Source organism: Thermobia domestica, chromosome 7 (assembly GCF_964235325.1).
Source record: "Thermobia domestica chromosome 7, izTheDome1.hap1.1, whole genome shotgun sequence".
NCBI lineage: Eukaryota > Metazoa > Arthropoda > Insecta > Zygentoma > Lepismatidae > Thermobia > Thermobia domestica.
Genome location: NC_137460.1, coordinates 290,796,263 through 290,811,891, shown reverse-complemented (window position 1 = coordinate 290,811,891; position 15,629 = coordinate 290,796,263). Strand labels below are relative to the sequence as shown.

The following is a 15,629-nucleotide window of genomic DNA, read 5'->3' as shown; positions in this document are numbered from 1 at the left end:
GGGTGATGCGAGAAGGGACACGTAAAGATAGTTCCTAAAGTAATATTTCCGATCTTAAGTTTCCATTAACTATTTTATATAGATATTTCACTTCAGAGATAATTCTGCGTACTTCCGGAGTCTGGATATTAAGATGTCGCAAGAGTTTCTTCTTAGATAATATTCGAAGTGCAGGAACACGAAAACGGACTATAGCAATAAAGAAATTAAGAATAGAATCAAGTCTGTGGAGATGTGTAGGTGCTGCCATGGCCCATAAGGGAGAGCAGTATTCGATCTTGGGCGCTATTAAAGTTTTTAAAACGTTGCAAATGAAGAAACAGTGCGTAGTTCAGTGAATCTATAAAGAAGTCCCAACATGCTCATTGAATTCTTAAATATTGAGGAGATGTGGCCAGAGAATGTGAGTTTTGAATCAAAGATGATACCAAGATCATTATGACTAGCAAAATGTGTGATAGGGGAATCATTGACATGGTATGTGGGGGGAACAGGAGACTTTTTCAAGGTAATAGTAAAACTATCACATTTCTTACTGTTGAGTTTCAAGTGCCACATCTCACACCAGCCTATAAGGTAATTTATGTCTTCCTGTAGAGCAATTGCGTCATGGAGACACGATATTTCTTTGTATTGTGTCTCCATAACGCAATTGCTCTACAGGAAGACATAAATTACCTTATAGGCTGGTGTGAAATGTGTCACTTGCAACTCAACAGTAAGAAATTTGACAGTTTTACTATTACTTTTAAAAAGTCTCAATATATATACAAAACAAAGAAAAAAATAGTGTTCCGAATCGTAAATAATAGAGTAAACGAAGTACTTGTATTTCAAAACGAAACAGTGAATGAAATTGAAAAAAGATTCCAAGAAAAGCATTGAGGTGAGTGTTACGCTAAATATTATTGCCTTTATTTGAATACTTTATATTATGTATAATATTTATCACTAACGGCTGAAGTTAGTGTTGCAGCGTTGTGCAACGACCAAAGATTTTCAAGAAAATATTATTAGCAGTAATAGTGAAGAAGTGAAGTATTTTACTTTCTCTTAATACTTATATACCTTAAATAACATATTTTTTAGTTCTATAACTTTAAAATCCATTAATCTGTTTTAGGAAGCCGAAAACAATCCATCAGAGAATCTCTAATTATGTTGTGTTGCAGCGAGCATACAACGACCTGATTTTACAACACAAACATTGGAGCGAATATTAAATCCCTTTTCCCCTATCTCAGGAGTTAAAGACCCTGGTAGTTGTAGTGCTCGTGCAACACGGGGAGGTTTTCAGTGAACGAGAAGACTTTTTGCGTTCGCTACTAATTAACAAGTGACATTTATTTTTATGGATTCATAATTATATCTAAATTATGGAATTGTGCTGAAGCAAACATATTAATACATTTTTTAAACGTGACCGCAGAATTACAAAACAAGAAAGAGAATATGTAGTAGTGCAGAAAACAAATGAAAATAAACACGAATTTACAATTTAATTATTAGTTTATATAGATAATAAAGACCTTGTACATTAATTTTTGAACCAAATAACAATAATAAGCCAATATATAGTTTATTTCAAGAATTATTAATATGATTCCTTCATTTCTGAAGACAGCGAAATTCGTTGAACAACAACCTGGGTGCTTTTGCTTCTGACAAGGATTGCAGAAATTTTAGTAATCCTTAGAACCTGAGTTCATGTAATGAAAATTCACATTTCTGCTTTCCAAAACATTATTTAAACAGAAGTTTATTATAAAAATTATACAGCGTGTCCCATTCTGTAGATAGTATTTTAGTATATATTTATATCTTCTATAACATAAATGTATCATATACTTTTGATAGCTTTCCATATGGGAGCATGGTGGCTAAGTGGTAGTGCTTGACTTTGGCGCGCGGGATCCCTAGTTCGATGCCCGGCCAAGTAAGTTTGTAATGGATAAGATCGTGTCCGTGAGCTTTCTCAGGATATTCACGTTTCCTGCACATTATCATTTCACCAATTATTCCATCATCTTGCCCAAATATTCCGTCTCCCTTAGCGTAACGGGCAGAGACGTGTGACGTTGAACTGAAAGATTTAACTTTCCATATAAAACTGTGTAATGCATTGGCCACAGTACATTTGGGACTAGTTAGCAATTCTGCTTGTTTTGACGTTCTTTGACTTTTGACTCTTAACGCATGCTGATCCTACATTTGGCGGGCTCCAAAGTTTGCTTTCCAAAACGTATGACATCAATAAACACTGTTTAGCTATATGTGGATGGAGTATAATTTTCCTTTCGCACACTCGTGTTTATATACAGATAGATAGATAGATAGATATGTGTCATTCGTGATTCATGTACCTCTCGAGTGTATTTTGAATCAGGAGTTTTGGTTTTAGTTTGTTAGATTTACTTGCGTCGTGTGTGTTCTAATTCCGTAACAAAAATTCTCAATGAATTCTACGTCATGAAATCTGTAAATAATTCCTAAAGAAGTCATTTTCCCAGCTTTCCGCTGAGGAAGAAATTAGGAACTTGCAAGGCCATTGCCACACAGAAATTGTACAGAGCATCAGAAATAGTAAAAGTTAATTCAAATGAATGATTGTGTGGATGCGAAGTAAAGAATACAATTTTGTTTCCTGTGTCTGTCATTTGGTGGTGAAGAATTGTGGACAAAATTATGCATTTCATATTTAATCCATTTATGATCAAACATAAAGAACATAAAAAATACAAATCTTCGGCTTTGCATTTGAGAAGTGTTTTAAAACTCACACTTTTTCGAAAAGTAAATATCGCTTCGAAATTGAATAGTTCTCATAGGAGAAAACTCATAGTAGAAAATGTCAAACAGAACAGATGCATGCTTAATTTGATCATAAACTATGTTCATTTTCGAGGCATTTTAAACTAGCTTAAATGGGACAGGACTAAACTGACTCGACCTCCAACCCCGGAGTATTTAGATTAATAAATTTTAACTCAGAATTAGACGTTGCTTTCAGAAAACCTTTAGAAAACTTACAGAGCTTTAAGGAACATCCAAAACGATCTAGAATAAGCTCCTACAGGTAACGGTTGAGCTTTGTCAGGAAGAAATACCATACGAAATTAACGAAGCTGATTTCCTGGTTATTATAGCCGACGAAACAAGTTATCTCAAGTATATTTCAAACGAACTTCAAATGGATTCGATGTTGTTGTTTTTCGGTATGTAGCTCAACGCAGAGGGTTATTTTTATTTATTTATTTATTTTTTTTTGCATGGAACATTAATCTCTGTCACGAACTGTTTTCAGTCTATTCTGTAGATAAATTTCGATCACTGTTGGGGATGTCGGTTTGATAGATTCAATTGTTCCGAATAATATAGGAAATCATTTAGTGAATCTACAAAGCATCTGAAATTAAGAGAAAGGTGTTTTTGCAAAAGGCTAGATAATAGGAATACCAGATTTTTAACAAGTTTGTAATAGAAAGTTTGCTGCTATCAATAGGACGAGGATATATATTTTCTGTTAATATAAGATGAGTAATTGGATAAAATGTTTTAATGTTTAGCTCTTCTGCCAGAATTATAATTCTTTTCACGTATCACATCGTATGTGCGTCTAAATTTATGTATATTAGTTAATGAATTCAGTTTCTATCTTCTGTCTACGATTCTTCGTACTAAAACACCCGAAATCAAGATTCACCGGCCGCCACCGATATTAATGATAAGTTTATTCTTATAAAGTATAGGACAAGGATAGAAAGTAAAATTAGTGAGTTCACATGCCTTCTGAGATCGTTTCTCTCAAATATATATGTTGCCCTTTTCCAAAATGCCTCATGTTCATTTTACAAACCTTTCGGGAAATCTTGCTTTGTTTTGTTATCATCTCAATTAGTATTAATATTGAGAACGAGTAAAATAAGTTTTGTAAACTAAAATAAATACCTGAACCATTAAATGGGATAAACCAGCTGAAATTAGGTATTAACAAAGCAAAAATCTTAAAAAGAACGCAGTCCAGAAAAGCGGACATGCAATGTTTTTGGAACTGGACGACTCACTTGTACAATTTTGGGGTTCTATTATGTCCTAAAATATACTCACCCTCTTTATCGTCGGATAATAAATTTTAAAAATCCTGGAAAATTTTCACTTTACGGTATCTGTATTATGTAATATCCTAAACAAAGAAAATATTTTTCTTAATAATTATTTAAAGTCCATGCTGAACAACTTGTAATTGGATACTTTCTTCTTGTATTCTCTTGTACTTTTTATACATATATTTTTGTGTTAGGAAGGAGTGTAAATAAGGCTACCACACGACTCGGTTTCATAGACGCAGTTCCGCTTTCCCTGGTGTTTCGCCGATTTTCCTTTCCCACAATCTTTCATTTTTCTCTTCCTACCATCATTGCAGCATTGTAAATATTATTTTTAGAATTGTGCACCCTTGGATAAACAGCTACATTACGTAATTTTAATTTTGAGATCATTTAGATATTGATAAAGTGCAACATAGCACTGCATACTCTTCATATATAATCTTTGAATCGAAGATGTGCGTTAGGGGAGACTTGGTGAAAATGACATACTCAGGCAAAATGACATGGTGAGGTTTCTCGGTGTGGGTGTGTTTTTTGTCTGTCAGCAACATAACTCTATGCGGTACTAGGCAACAGTGATAGTGGAGTAATGGCACATTAATACAAGAGGAAGTTACCTTTTGACGGGAAGATTCGTGTTAAGGTAGGTATGTAATTCTTTTCTTACTGCTCTGGGAAATAGCATAAGTACCTTAAAGTCAACGAGCCATTATAAACAATTATGATCAATACACTATCATTTCACGCCTTCTTTGTTGGAGGTTTTCTGCGCGCTGATAGAATTGCGTCAGTTTGTTGCAGTATGCTATTGAGAGAAAATGACACGTCATGACTTGGTGTAAAATGGCATGGTATATCATTTTATCCTAATTGGAAATGGAAGCTACACACTGTATCTTACGTTTCATGTTATAGCTTATTGTTCTGAGACAGCATTCTAAAAGCTGTTCATTTTCACTTTCAAAATAGATCTGACTTCTTCTATAATTGAGCACTAGAAAAAGCATTTTGCTCCATTCTAGCACAGGAAAAATTAATTTAATACTTAAATTGCAAAATATTGCATTGTAAATTACAATTGTGAAAATATATTGAACATATGTTCTTTCAAGTAACACGGGGATTTTTTTTAAAGTTTCTATATTCATGGCCAATTTGACAGCTCTAAAACATACTTTACTTTTGTTTCAGAATGTGTCGTAACTACACACGGACTACGACACGACAGTCCTGGGGCAAAGTGGCTATGGAGGAAGCGATCGGGGTAAATGGGTTGGTTAAAAGCATCCAAATTATATAAAGTTCCTCAAGCTACTTTAAGAAAACGAGTCTAAGACAAAAACGTTTTTGGAAGTATGACTTCCGTTCGATATTTCTGCTACATTTGTGTTAAGCGTATTGTAACACATTTAGGGACTCACGAGGCGTCGAAATTAGTGCATTACAGTAAAACAAAAAATCTATTTTTTAAAATAGTGCAGCTCATAAAGTTGGAGTCGAACAAGTTTACTGATCAAAATGTAACTTCCTCAGTTGTATAGCAGCCTACCTAATTGTAGCGGAATGGCCCTAAGTCTGCTGATTAAAATATGCTAGAAACCAACTTTTCTCCATTGGCGTTTTATTTTCAGTACGGTTTCTTTTTTCAGTAAAATACACAAACTTCGCATTTATATTGCTGTTAGTCAGTTGCACTGGAACACAGCCAGTAATAAAAATACCATATTAACCCAACTATGGTGACTAAAAATCTAATTTTCATCCCATTAAATTTGTTCTATTAATAAGGTGTTTTCTTCAATGAAAATTGTAACTAACTTCCTGAGTTGTATGGGAGCCTACCTAGTTGCAGTTGAATAAGACTATTGATAAAATCGATTCTTACATTGGTTACGAAGTCATCCAGGCCGGGTAGTTACTCAGCCTCAAATTGCTGGTCCTTTTGCTGCAACATATGCGAAGGCTGCTACAACTGAAGTTGCTCTAACTGGATTCAGAAGTACAAGAATAAACCCATTTAATGCAAATACTTTTCCTGATCACTTGTTTCGTTCGGCGGAAACTACAGACACGACTGAAGCTAACATAAATATTCCAGGGGAAGGTCCAGTTGTGAGCAATCACAAAGCACATTTCAAATGTGATATTTGTTTTATGCAACCTTCTTGAGTGTACTTTGTTGCTATATAAGCCTCTTACCTCAGATAGTTTATGTATGTCATTTTAACCTCACGTTTTACTTCCTTTCAAAATGTAGCACTAAATTGATTCATTTACTGTCATTAAACCTTAACAGTTAGATCGTATATAACTAACTAGAATTTTATGCTGAAGCTTCTATTATTGTACTGAACAAACTTTGGAACTCTGAGTTGTTTATTAATAAAGTTATATTCATTTTAGAAAAAGTATGTCATTTTCACCAATATTAGCATTACGAATTTGAATTGAACACGCATTTTACATTTTCTAGTCTGTCATTGTGATGTACAGTATTTCGGTATCTCCGCTACAATTAATATAGAGGTAGTTAGTGTGTAGGCCTAATGCAAATTATATATCCGTAGCGAAACTACCTCTAGAAAAATAAAGTTCATTTTTTTATGTTTTAGGCAACCTATAACTCGGAAAGGAAGTATTTGTGCAGAAAGGTTGACCTGTACTTCTTGTCTTATCTTGGTATCAGAAGTCACCTTCCAAACTTTGTCGGTGTTGTTTTGAAACATGCTTTATATATTGTCACTTTTTTCCGCTTTCTGAAAGGACTTCACAATTGCATGCATGCAAGATAACATATATCTTCATAAGGTACCAAAGCAAACAAGATGACTTATATCTACATAAAAAGACCTCTTTCCTGGCATGAAAGAAAATTAAGGTGTAACAATTAAATAACATCATTTTCATCCACCGCTTTTGTGAGCCGTGTGAGTAGGTTCCAAAAGATGATGTGATCACACCGAGACCCGGATTCGATTCGCGGTGGGAGCTTACGTGGTTTGATCCCACCTTAAGGTGAAGTCCACATCTCATATACATCGGTGCTGAAAGGGACGCTAAATTTCAAAACAACAATGAACACTGATATGTTTGTGTAAAAGAAATGGGTATACGACTTATATATATATATATATATATATATATATATATATATATATATATATATATAGAGAGAGAGAGAGAGAGAGAGAGAGAGAGAGAGTCCGAAATGATTTAAGTCCTATTCCAATAAGTATTGATCGTACAAACAAGCTCTTAGTAGAATGTTTAATTTAGTGAGTGCAACTTTCACTTCCAATAGTGATATTGTACTTCCATACTTTTCTTTTTATTTCTTTTTTCCTTTTTTAATTTTTCGTTTAACCACTGTATTATACGAAACTTGTGGTTCGCACGGTATAACCAGGCCCGTGCTGGCGCCCTCCGAAATATCACAGTATAAATAAAGGTATAAGTTTTTAGTAATAATTTCTTAAAGTTTTATTGGTAAAAAAACCCGTGAAAGGTGCAGTGCGCCCTTTACATTAGGCGCCCTTCCGAGACCACATCAAAGATGAACGATGTTATTTACTCTTGTGTATAGCACAGCTCTGTACAATAAATACACACCGTTACTGTTGGCGAAGAACCCGTGAAAGGTACAGTGCGCCTTTACATAAGGCGCCCTACGAAACATCACATTATAGATAAGTGGTTTTAGTTATCCTGTATACCAGCTTTGTTTAATAAATTCAAATACTGACTGGTAGTACAGAACCTGTGAAGAATACAAGGCGCCCTTTACATAAAATGCCCTGAGAAATATCACATTATTTTTTTTTATTTTATTCTTCTGTATTTCAGTTTTGTATTATAAATTCATACAATTGCTATTGGCAGAGAACAGGTAAAGAATATAATCTAACTAACTAACTAACTCTATGGCCTATGGAAAACGGAGGTTCAATGCCGCGTTCAGAAAAGCTCTCCACTGACTTCTATCCTTAGCTAACTGCATCCAGTTTCTACTTTGTATTATAATCTCTGCGAGATCCATCTTAATATTGTCCTCCCATCTGCACCTAGGTTTTCCTAATGGTCGTTTTCCAATTGGACTTCCAGTCAAGACTTTGAAAGCGTTTCTACTTTCTTCCATTCTAGCTACATGACCTGCCCATCTAAGCCTCCTAACCTTGACGACCCTAACAATGTTCCTCGTTACATAATTTCCTCCATTCCCCATTCCCGTTCCTTTTGGGTCCGAATATTCGTCTCAGGATCTTGTTCTCAAATACTTTCAGAAAGTTATATAGCTATAAAACGAAACAATGTGATACATCAAGAATAGTTCGGATAGTCAAACGTACACATTTATGTAATACTACACTGACACTAGTCTCTAATTTACGATTTTTACGGCATCGAACCTTTCACAGTCTTAATATGCATCCATATATCCGAGCATATTGATTGCTCCTGTGTGTTTTAAAGCAGTGTTCGGATAATCAGTACCTGTTGTATTTTTGAAATAAAGCTGTATTAATTTCCGTAAAATGTGGTCTTCCTGTTACCACGGCACGGCGCGTCCTCAGGTTGTGGATCGAGGAGAAGGCCTCTGGGTTATAGAGGTTAGCTGTGAATCTACTGATTTAAGCAGTCGCGGACAGACAAGGGGTGATAATCCAGCTTGAGAATTTGGTGGGAGGCTAACAACCTCATCCATTAAAAAAAAAAAAAAAAAAGATTTTTCAGATAAGTTCGCAGAATCCTCTGATCAGAACTGATAACTTGGCACGAACTCCGCAAAGTAAAATCGACATGAGATTTGGAACATTGAATATAAGAAGTCTCTATAGGACAGGCGCGATAAAATTTGTAAAAAAATGAGTTTAGAACTAGAGGTTGGAATTAGCGGGATATCAGGAAGTTAGATGAGAAGGAAATGGAGGAGTCGGGAAATTTTACGTTCTTTAAGGGGAACAAATTAAAAATTACCAACTAGGAACTGGGCTTTCCGTTCACAAACGAATACGTAATATCAGCAATTACATAGGTTGAATTTGTTAATGACAGATTTTTCTTTTACTTCTCTTAAGGGTCGGTGGTGTAATATTATTATTTTAAATGCACATGCCCCAACAGAAAATAAGGATGGCGATTTAAAAAATACAGTTTTTACGAAGGAATAGAACGGGTATTTGAACATCTCCTGCAATACCATATGAACATTCTGTTAGGCGGTTTCAATGCTAATGTAGGACCAGAAGGTATTTTCAAACCGATTATAGGGAATAAATGTTTGCATAAGGAAGGTTGTGACAACGGCGTTAGACTCGTGAACTGTGCAACATCCAGAAACCTTATCGTGAAGATTACAAAATTTCAATATCGCGACATTCATAAATATACTTGGACCTCATGAGATGAAAAAAAAACACATATTCAAAATGATCATGTTTTAGTAGACAGAAAAGAACAGTCTAGCACAACTGATGTTCGGTCGTTCAGAGGAGTTGATTGTGATAGTAAGAGAGAGACTATCGTTGAATAAAGGAAATATTCAATATCTGAAAACGGAGCGGTATTTTTTTTTAAAGGAGAGTCAGGTGAGAGGGGGGGCAGATTGAAGTGTCGAATAGATTTTCGGCTTTAGAAGGTTCGGAGTGCACTAGTGTTCAAGATACCTGGTTGAAATTAGAGATAACATTAAAATTTCAGCAAAATAAGTATTGAAGCACGCAGAAATACGTAGGAACAAACCATGGTTCAACCAGGAATGTACTAAAGTAGCAGAAAAGAGAAAACAGAAGAAACTGCGTTGGCTACAAAATCCGAACAAAATATTGTATAAAATTTCATTGTCATCTGGCAGAAAACTTCAAAAACTTTTAGAACAAAGAAACGCTACTTTTGAAAGTTAAAATTAATTAACTTGAAGATAATAGTTAGAACAGAAACATTCGGGACATGTATAAATGCATCAACGAACTTAAAAAGGGCAATCAACTTCGTGCATATATATTAAAGAAACCTAAAGGAACAGTTCTCACTGATACAGATAGCATCTTAAATAGATCCAAAGATTTCTTTGACGATTTGCTTAACACATAGCCAAAAACTAATGCGCGTGGAGAAAGTGAAATGCATGCAGCATAACCTTATATTCCAGAACCTAACCAGGCAGAAATAGAAATCGCTATTTTTTTAAAAAAAATAAACACACATCTCCGGGTGTAGACGAAATTCTGGTTCACTTAATTTTAGCTGGAGGGGAAAAATTGTAGAGCAAGATACATAAACTCATTCTCATTATCTGGAACAAGGAGGAATTACCACAAGAGTGAAGAGAATCAATCGTTTTTCCAGTTCAGAAGAAAAGCAACAAAACAGATCTAATAATTATCGAGGTATTTCTCTTCTGTCAACATCCAATAAATCCTCTTACACATTGTATTAGGAAGATTGACTCCATACGAAGATGAAATTATTGGAGATTATCAGTGCGGATTTAGACGAAATCGGTCAACTATCGACCAAATATTTACCATTCGACTAATACTTGGAAAGAAATGAGAGAATACAACATCCTGGCACATCAATTATTGACTTTAGACTCTGGTAGGAGGGAAACATTGTACAACATGCTTACAGAATTTGCAATTCCAAAAAAGGTAGATTAATTAAGATATGTTTAAATGAATCCCGAAGTAAGGTTCGAGTAGAGAAATTCTTGTTCACGAGCTTTCACGTTCAGAATGATCTGAAACAAGGAGGTGCGTTGTCGTCATAATTATTTAACTTTGTTCTGGAGAACACTGTAAGGAAAATCAAAGACAGCGATCAGATACTAGAGCTGAATTGTATTTGCCAGGTTATGGCGTATGCCGATGATGTAAATTTAATAGGGAATGATAGAACAATAGAAAGGAATGGAGAAATCTTAATTAACGCTTGCACGGATATAGGCTTAAAAATAAACGCAGAGAAAACTAAATAAATGGAAGTTTGTCGGGATCATAATACTGCATTTTATGATGCGTTAAAATACCAAATAATATTTTCTTTCGACAAAGTGGATACTTTCAAATATCTAGGATCATTATTAACACACCAAAACCATAATCACTAAAAAAATTGATGACAGCTGAAAGCAGGGATTTCGTGTTATTATTCAGTTAAAAATCTTTTGTTGTCTCTAATTCTGTTGAGGAATTTGTAGCTCAAAATATAAAGCGATAACCATGTCTGTTGTGCTGTATGGTTGCGAAACATGGTCACTGACTCTGAGGGAAAATCGCAAACTGAAAGTATTTGAAAACAAGATTCTTAAACCAATATTCGAACTCCAAAAGGAACGGGAATGAGGAAAGGCGGAAACTTCATAACGATGAACTGCATACTTTTATACCGTTCACCAAACATTGTTAGGGTCATCAAGTCTAGGAGGCTCAAATGGTCAGGTTATGTAGCCAGAATGGAAGAAATTGGAAACGCTTTCGAAGTTGTAACTGGAAATCCAAATAGGAAAATGACCGTTTGGAAGACCGAGGCGCAGATGGGAGGACAATATTAAAATGGTTCTCGCAGAGATTGAAATATAAAGCAGAAACTGGGTTCAGTTTTCTAACGACAGAAATCAATGGAACGCTTTTGTAAACGCGGCAATGAGCCTCCTGCGTCCATAGGCGTGCTATATTAAGTTGTTGATACATTTAGCTTCTTTTTATTTGACAGAAATGTTATAACAGGAACTAAAATGTTTTTCTGTAGTAAAGAGTATTTCGACTCGAGGTTAGCTATTTACGTTAATACTAAAACAAATTTGGTGATGATTTTCATATAAAATGGCACCCATACTTTCTTTCAAAGTCTCTCTCTCTCTCTCTCTCGATATATATATATATACACTCCCGTTTGTATGGGCGCCCTTTTAGTAGACCTGCCCACCGCCCTCATTAGTATCCCAGCACGGCCCTGGGTATAACAATTGCATATGTAATGGCTAACAATTGACACGTGATGCATTGATGGCAACTTAGATCTAACTATTACCCCACTTGTAGTCCAGTTTGCTTATATTTGGGGACAGCTTCAGCCACATGAGTCTATAACACAAATTGGACATCCCGGAAATTAACACCTGGTAGGCTCTTGTTTCATACAGAGGATAGCGTTACTTGAAATGCATAGTTGCAAATGTTTCTAATTCAGAATTAAATAGATGAGGCATAAATAGAGACGAAACTTTTTTGCTAATGCGACATGTGCGAAACGCTAAAGAAAATGTGTATATGTTTGACTAAGCACAAACTTTTCGTTTCAGAGCCAGAAATTACGTTCATATTATTGGGAAATTCGGCATTACTGCGATAAATGCGAATGAAAACGAAAAGTGAAATTCTTGTTAATTATTGCTAATAATAACTAAAAAAGGCATTTCTAAAATTATTTAACTTAAAAAAACGTTGCATTTACGAAAAAGCTATGTAAGATATTTGATCGAGAAACTGTTTCACTTGATAAAGATGTAGATATAAACAAAACTGGCTATTAAAATCCGCTGTTACTTATCGACTCCCCTAACTTTTCATGGCCACTTCTACCCCTGCTTAGCTGATATGTAACCCAACATGGCATGCTCTATTGTATCCGTCTCTTAGTAGGCTATCAGGTATTTCCAAGCTGCAGTGATGGATGTAGCCCGGGCCCTGCCCCCGGGTTTTTAGAAACCAAAATATTTGAAGGTATTATTTATATACTTTTGAGAGTCTATAGTAAACTCAAGATATACCTATCAGGGTTCTGTTTGGTCCACACAATTTTTACCTTCTAGATCCACTTCTATCGAGCTGTTGCTTCTGAAACGGCAAACCTAATGGCGCACTTACCAACAACAAAAACACACAAGACTGAAATTATTACCAGGAAATATAACCTTTTGCAACCACTGTTTCTTCCTGGCGTGTTTTTTTTTTTCGGAGGCACTCCCCGGAGATCTGAGAGTTCCCTCCGGAATATATCTAAATAATACGTTCATAATGTAATAATAAACATAATTGTATCAGCAGTGCCCCCGGAATACTAAATGTGCCCGCCCCCTGGAACATTATTCCTGAAACAAACACTGCTTCAAACTACGAGAAAAAGGAAGATCATCCAATCAGATAAAATGAAAAAACAACAAATAATATAAATTTTGTATGTACTGTAACATTTCTGTTTAACAACGATGGAAATTATTCTATCCAACTGTGAGATAGTTTTGGAACTAAGGGTGGGGAATATAAAGTTAACCAAACCTAACGTAACCCCAAGTAATTTACCTAACCTAACCTGAATCAACAAAAGATACAGAAAATATAGGAAGGAATTAAGAAATTTTAACTCAAAAAATTGAGGCGCTCCAGTTCTAAATTCTCGCCCCTATCTCCGTACTACTGCTCAAATTTGTACCAGCAAAATAATAATAATAATAATAAAAACTCCGCCTGAGGTATTGTGAAGAAAGATCCATAGACCACCTCATCTTTAATGTCTGTAACTATAGTGTTTCGTATTATCTACTCTCGGCCGTTCTACTCACTTAAAGGAAAGAATTTCGTTCTTCGTCACCTGCTAGGTTCTACAATATTATATTGTGAATAATTACGTTATATATTGTGGTCAACAGTGTAAAAGAAACGAAGTACCTCTTTGTTCACAGCACTGTTTTTGGTGTATAATACCTTCGTTATAGATAGTGTTGTGCTAGATCCAATGTTGAAATCATTTCTGAAAGTAATTAGATCCGCTTATTTCCATTTGAGATGCTCACTGGACATCTGCCTGGAGCATCAAACAATAAAAACAGAGAGACAGAGAGAGAGAGATAGACATTTGTCTTATTTTCCCTGGTAAGTCATCAGAAAGTCATCAGATAATTCCGATGTTGTTGACAGTTTTTCTGTTGATCAGGTTCAGAACCTGTTTGCCGTTATTTATTTATTTTTGTTTTTTGTCTGCAACATATAAAACAAGATGCGTGTTCCGAAAAGTTTTAATGCTCCAGTGGTACGTCAAGTTCAGGCGCACAACTCGAAGTACTTGTTAAAAATTAAATTTCTTTCACTTATTTCCTTCGTATTGTCCCTCAAAGATGCACGCTGGACAACATAGGGGCGTAGTGGCTTATCTTCATCTTTATAAGTGGGAATTAAAATGTTTCATTTAATGTTATTCTGTGCTACTCATTAGGAGCTATACGATATTCTCAAAGTTCACATCTCTTTAAAGAAGATATGTAGTTACGGAGAATTTATGGTTGATGGAGCAGTTTAAATAAGGATAGCTGGTAGTCATATTTGAAAATCTTGTTTCAAGATATCCCACTACGCCTTTTCACCGAATCGATGAGTTTAATGAAGCGACTTGAATAATTGTTAAAGAATTAACAGTTTTTATGTGAATTGCGTGTAAATACAGAATCCGGACATATGGCATGAAAATACAGTGCAAATCCAAACCATCCTATTCTATCTGTCCACTAAATAGTGATGGGCAGTGGGAATATTCCCGGTTGGGAAGGAATTTTAAAAATGGGAATATTCCGAGGTTTTTTTTTTCCCTGCCCTATAAATTCCTACGTCTAATTAGTCACTCGCTAACGCTCGCACGGCAATGCTGTTTGAATTTAATGTTGGTAACATAATTTGACGTATAAAACCATAAAACAACCGGATCGGAATAGAATATCGCAAAAAAGTAGGTGCAAAATTTGGCCCCTAAAGCTAAGCAATAGCCAAAAGTAGCAAAGTACTAATTTGCAAATGATGAAAGGGAACCATTTTGTAAAGCAATGTAGAATTATGTAGAAATAGAGATGAAGTACTATTAATAAATCCTGAAGCACCGTTAGTAATAGACGTCGGTCTGTCTCCTTTTTCTGACTCGAATTTCTGAAGAGGTACTCGGACTAATTTTACATGTGAATTAACGCATGAAATGGGTAGGAAGAAAGGTGTGTGTGGCAATGTTAACACGTAAAATTATGAAGATAGGAAAGTATCTTGCAAATATTTTGAACATACATATTTATGCACAAATGTTGACAGAATGGTGGGATATGTGTCTTCTGGCAGTTAAACAACCTAATTTATTTATAACATTTAAAATTTGGGTTAAGTTCCAAAGTTGGGCGTCCATTTCCAGCAATTTTTTTAAAATTTACAGGAAAGATATGGATACTTTGATCGTTTGTGTGCTTGATAATATATAAGGGTCTCGAAAAATCTGTTTGTTTGTTATATATAAGCGGTTATAAACATGGGACTATACCGCGAGCGGAGGGATCTATTTGGCGCAAGCTAAATAAACAGTTGCATTGTGGGAAAGTAACGAGCATTTATGCTATCAACATGGCGAATGTACAAGGGCAATGAAGTAACATTCTGAACATTTGTGAAGCAATACGTTGATAACGAGCAAAATCTTTTAAAAGTTTGTGAAGAGCACGGATTAATGAACCTAATAACAAATTGCAGAAAATGTGTTAACGAGATGACA

The 15,629-nt window shown here is 35.2% G+C and overlaps 1 protein-coding gene across 9 annotated transcripts in view; it reads left to right on the top strand.

The window, feature by feature from the left end:
- Nucleotides 1–13,905: 13,905 nt before the first annotated feature.
- LOC145691033 (uncharacterized) overlaps nucleotides 13,906–15,629 on the top strand; it is a 104,633-nt gene continuing 102,909 nt past the window's right edge. For 5 of the 9 annotated variants that reach the window (XM_081766618.1, XM_081766619.1, XM_081766621.1 and 2 more), the window contains exon 1: nucleotides 13,988–14,138. The gene's annotated coding sequence lies outside the window, so the exon portion shown is untranslated. The other 4 variants (XM_081766612.1, XM_081766615.1, XM_081766616.1 and 1 more) reach the window with 4 other exon arrangements.